Genomic DNA, 5,936 nt, shown 5'->3' with positions numbered 1-5,936 from the left:
CTTGTACTCTCGCTGTCAAATAAATAAATAAAATCTTTAAAAAGAAAAGGACTATAATTAATGTCAATTCTGAGAACCCATGGTGTGTTCCATTGCATTCTGGAAAATGGCATGTTTATAATGCATTGCTGACTACAGTATTTATTGCTATGTAACAAGCTACCCAAAATGTAATGGCTTAAGGACACCTGGGTGGCTCAGCTCATGATCTCAGGGTGCTGGGATCAAGCCCCATGTTGGGCTTCCTGCTCAGCAGGGATTCTGCTTCTCTCTCTCCCTCTCCCTCAGCCCTTCCCCCTCCTCGTGTTCACTCTCTTGTGCTCTCTCTCTCTCTTAAATAAATAAAATCTTGGGACGCCTGGGTGGCTCAGTTGGTTAAGCGACTGCCTTCGGCTCAGGTCATGATCCTGGAGTCCCGGGATCAAGTCCCACATCGGGCTCCCTGCTCAGCAGGGAGTCTGCTTCTCCCTCTGACCCTCTTCCCTCTTGTGCTCTCTTTCTCTCATTCTCTCTCTCTCAAATAAATAAAATAAAATAAGTAAAACTGGATTTAAAAAAATAAATAAAATCTTTAAAAAAAGAAAATGGCTTAAAACAATAATAAACATGGGGCGCCTGGCTCACTCAGTTGGTTAAACGTCTGCCTTTGGCTCAGGTCATGATCCCAGGGTCCTGGCATCGGGTTCCCTGCTCAGCGGGGAGCCTCCTTCTCCCTCTCCCTCTGCCTGCCAATCCCTCCCGCTTGTGTTCTCTCCCTCTCTGTCAAATAAAACCTTTAAAAACAAAGCAAAACGAACAAAACAATAAACATTTATTCTCTGTTTCTGAGGGCCAGAAAGCTGGGAATAGCTTAGCCAGGTGGTTCCAGTTTAGGAACTGTCATGAGGTTACAGTCAAGATGTTGGCCAGAGTTGCAGTCATCTGAAAGCTGATTGAGGCTTGCAGGATCTGATTCCAAGCCAGTTCACATGACTACTGGCAGGCCTTAGTTTTTCACCATATGGGCCCCACTTAGGGCTCTTGAGTGTACTCACAAACATGGTGGCTGAATTTGTTATATTGGTCAACCCATTCATTGTGGAAGGGGTTTGAATCAAGATTCATTAAAGGAAATCTTGGAGACTAGCTACCACAGAAACACTGATTATTTGCATTTATGTTAATATTATCATTGCAAATGATAACACTATTAGGAATCGTAACAATCTTGCAAACCAGAGGGAAATAGTCCACATATTACAAGGTTTAAATGACAGAACCCAGTACACAGTGCTAATAGTGATTGATGATGATGATGATGATAATGATGGCAGCAAATTTTATTAAGTGTCTGAGTACACCAGTCCCTGTTCTAGGCACTTTAAATCTAATAAATCAGTTCACACAAAAATGCTTAAGATGGGCTCATTACTATTCCCATTTCACAGATAAAGAATGTGTGTCATAGAGAAGTATAAAGGAACTTGCCCAAGGTAAAAAGCTAGTAAACAGCACAGGGGGATTCAAAGTCAGGCCAGTCAAACTGTGGAAGCAGCCAAGATGCCCTTCAACAGATGAATGGATAAAGAAGATATGGTACATATACAGAATGGAATATTATTCAGCCATCAGAAAGGATGAATACCCACCATTTGCATCGACATGGATGGAACTGGAGGAGATTATGCTAAGTGAAGTAAGTCAAGCAGAGAAAGACAATTATCATATGGTTTCACTCATATGTGGAACATAAGCAATAGCATGGAGGACCATAGGGGAAGGGAGGGAAATCTGAAGGGGGAGAAATCAGAGAGGGAGACAGACCATGAGGGACTATGGACCCCGGGAAACAGAATTTTGGAAGGTCCAAAATCAAGGTGACAGCTTTGATGGCTTCTGATGAGGGCTCACTTCCTGTCTGGCTGCCTTCTCCTTGTGTTCTCATATGGTGTTTCTTTGGTGCATGTGCATGGACAAAGAGTGAGCTTTCCTCTTCCTCTTCTTACAAGACTAATTACCAATCCTATTGGATTAGAACTCCATTCTTATGACTTCATTTAGCCATAATGGCCTCCTAAAATCCCTATGGCCAAATAGAGTCACATTGCAGGTTAAGGCTTCAACATATGAATTTTAGAGGGGGACAGTTCAGTCCGTAGCACCTTCCAAAGGACACTCCTTTTCTTTGAAATCTGTGGTGCTAACTCCAACCATCAGGTGGTAGGCAGTATTTCTGATTGTACAGTTTTAGCATCAGAAAAGTTCGTGTTGCCCTTGGTTCAGGAAACCCCTGTATTTCTCACTTTGTATCTCTCAATTCCCATTGGGAGAAATCCTCATTCCAACTGCAGAATAAATTATCTTCTTGGCCAAGCTGGAGACTCCACAGAATCACTTTTATTCTTTTGAAGTATCATTCAAAACCAGGAGAGACAGAGGCACCTGGGTGGCTCAGTTGGTTAAGCATCCGCCTTTGGCTCAGGTCACGATTCTGGGATCCCGGGATCAAGCCCCACATTGAGCTCCCCACTCAATGGGGAGTCTGCTTCTCCCTCTGCCCCTCCCCACACTCATGCTCTTTCTCTCTCTCTCCCTCAAATAAAATCTTTAAAAAAAACAAGAGACAGCTTTAAATTAGAGTAGCTGGCTGAGGCCTTGGGAGGCTTATCTCCTCTTCCTGACAGTCCACGTGTCAGGCCTTCCATAGAATGACTACATTCCATAGTGACTGCCTTCTTCTAGCACTGCTGATTGCCAACATCATCAGCTAATCTTAATGATCAAGGACTCCTCTACCTGCCTTATACACAAACTAAGCAGAATAATTTTAACTTATTTTACCTCATGTGGGTGCAAAAGAGGGAGGTGCTAATGTCATCCTACCTGCTTTACAAAGGAGAGTCACGAGTATTCACACCCTGGGGAGAATGAAGTTATGAATTGACCCATCATTCCTGAGGCAGGGAAGGCAGAAAGCCAGGGTCAGAAGCAGTTCAGAGCTTAAGGGTAACACATACCAGAAAAGAGCATCAACCTCCCATAGCTCAAATGCCTCCTGATACTGTTTTGTTGGCACAATATGGAAATGGATTGTTTCATGACATAGGCAATCATGTTGTTCTGGAAGCTATAGAGAAGAAAGGACATTTTCTGTTTCTTAACCTCCTGAGAATTCCCTCACCAGCAGTAGGAGGGCCTAGAATTATTAAATTTGAAACAAAGAAATTGCACAGTGAATCCTGAGGCCAAAGGGAGCTCCCAAAGATGCTTAAACTGTGAAGAGGCATAAAGAGGATGCACACGGGAAGAATTATAGCATTTTTGGGTTCTCCAGGGTATTTTTTAAAATTATTATAACTAAGTAAAATGATATTGGGCCTTGCTACTCATATCCAAATTATCTGGATGATTTTTTATTACAAAGATTTCTGGGCTCCACCACCAGTTTCTGATTCAGGAAATGTGGACTGGGAACTAAGAATCTGAATTTCTCTAGGTTACCAGGTGGTGGTAATACTGTTGGTACTTAGATGACACTGTAAGGAACACAAACCTAGAGAGGTGAGTGGTTCACTCAAAGTCATAGAGTTTAGTAAAAGGTAGAGATGGGAACTGAAGCCAGTAAGTGTGAGTCTAGAACCTAAGGGATAACAGAGAGGATGGATGGTAGAATTTCAACAAATATCCTCCTGCCAGAGGCCTCGTTATGATTGATCCAAGGAATCTTTCCTGGTCCCCCAGACAACTCAGTGAAGTTGAAAAACATGTCTGAGACAATCAATTTTGAGGGACTAGGAGGGCACTGGAAGGAAACTTAGTTGTATATGATAAAAACCATGACTATGCTTAGAACAGATAGATGTAAATCTTTGTAATCTTGGATTAAGTAACAGTTTCTTAGGTGATGTCTAAAGCACAAGCAAACAAAAGATAGGTAAATTGGACTTCATCAAAATTAAATACTTTTTTGGGTGCCTGGGTGGCTCAGATGGTTAAGCGTCTGCCTTCAGCTCAGGTCATGATCCCAGGGTCCTGGGATCGAGTCCCGCATTGGGCTCCCTGCTCCTTGGGAGCCTGCTTTTCCCTCTGCCTCTCTCTCTCTCTCTCTCCCTCTCTCTCTCTCTCTGTCTCTCATGAATAAATAAATAAAATCTTTTAAAAAATTAAATACTTTTTTGAGACTGAGGACATTATCAAGATGCAAAGAACTCACAGAATGGGAACAGTATTTTCAAATTCTCTCTCTGATAGGAATCTAATTTCCAGAATAAAGAACACTTACAACTCAACAATAAAAAGACAAATAACCCAATCTAAAACAAAGCAAAGAATTTGAAGACATTTCTCCAAAGATATACAAATGGTCAATAGCCCATGGGAAAATGTCCAGCATCATTAGAGAAATGCAAATCAAAACCACAATGAAATACCACCTTTGTACCCATTAACACAGCCATTTTAAAAAAAGGAAAATAGTAAGTGTTGTTGAGGTTGTGGAAAACCTGGAACCCCCACAGATTGCTGGCACAGATTTCACATACCTGTTGGCCATTTTTATGTCTTCTTTGCAGAAATGTCTATTCAAATCTTTAGCCCTTTTTTAAATAGAGGTGTGCAATGGGTTTCATTTCTTTGTTTTGCTATTAAGTTGTAGGAGTTCCTTGTATTTCTTTTAGAAATTAACTCCTTTTATGACATCGTTTGCAAATATTTTCTTCCAGTCCATGGGTTGCTTTTCACTCTGTTTTTGCTTTGCTGTCAAAAGCATTATTTGCTTTTAATTTGATGCAGTCTCACTGGTCTGTATTTGCTTTTGTTGCCTGTGCTTTTGGTGGTGTATCTACACTGTGAAGCTTTTCCTCTGATTCCTAGGAGTTTTAGAGTTTCAGAACTTACATTTAAGTTTTAAATCCATGGGGGTTGATTACTGTGTATGGTGTAATACATAGGTCCAATTTCATTCCTATGTATGTGGATATCCAGTTTTCCTAACACAATTTGTTAGGACTATCCTTTCCCCATTGTGTATTCTTGCCATCCTTGTTGAAGATGAACTGATCTTATATGTGTGGATTTAGTTCTGGGCTCACTCTTCTGATCCATTGGTCTATACAGTCTGTCTATATGTCTGTCTTTTTATCAGACCGTACTGTTTTAATTATGAAGGCTTTGAAATATATTTTGAAATCAGGAAGTGTAATGCCTCCGGTTTTGTTCTTTCCCAAGATTGTTTTGGTTATTTGGAGACTGTTTCCATGTTAGTTTTAGAATTATATTGTAAAAAAGTAGTCCAGTTTCATTCTTTTGTAGGTGGCAGTCCAGTTTTCCCAACACCATTCATTGAAGAGACTGTCCTTTACCCACTGTATATTCTTGGCTCCTTTGTTGTAAATTAACTGACCATCTATGTGTAGGTTTATTTCTGGGCTTTCTATTCTGTTCCTTTGATCTGTATGTCTCTTTTTATGCCAATACCTTGTACAGTTTGATTACATAGATTTGTAATATAGTTTGAAGTCAGGAAGTGTGATGCCTTTGTTTTTCTTAAGATTGGCTATTTGGGGTCTTTTGTTTCCATACAAATTTTAGGATCTTTTGTTCTATTTCTGTGAAAAATACCACTGGATTTTTGTTAGGAATTGCATTGGATCTGTAGATTGCTTTGGGTAGTATAGAAATTTTAACAATATTAATTCTTCTAGTCCAAGAACATGGAATATCATTCCATTTATTTGCATCTTTTTCATTTTCTTTCATCAATGTCTTACAGTTTTCAGTATATAACCCTTTTAATGTATTGTTGAATTCAGTTTGCTAATACTTTGTTAAAGATTATTACACCTATGTATCTGGTTTTAGTCATGGTAATGCTGGCCTCATAAAATTAGTTAGGAAGAATTTGAGAAGGATTAGTATTAATTTTTCCTGAAATGTTTGGTGGAATTCACTAGTGAAGC

The sequence above is a fragment of the Callorhinus ursinus genome, unplaced genomic scaffold (assembly GCF_003265705.2).
Source record: "Callorhinus ursinus isolate GAN/ISIS: 27379988/994484 unplaced genomic scaffold, GSC_fseal_2.0 scaffold61, whole genome shotgun sequence".
In the NCBI taxonomy this organism is placed as follows: Eukaryota; Metazoa; Chordata; class Mammalia; order Carnivora; family Otariidae; genus Callorhinus; species Callorhinus ursinus.
The sequence above is the reverse complement of the archived record's forward strand: the minus strand, read 5'-3'. Positions refer to the sequence as shown.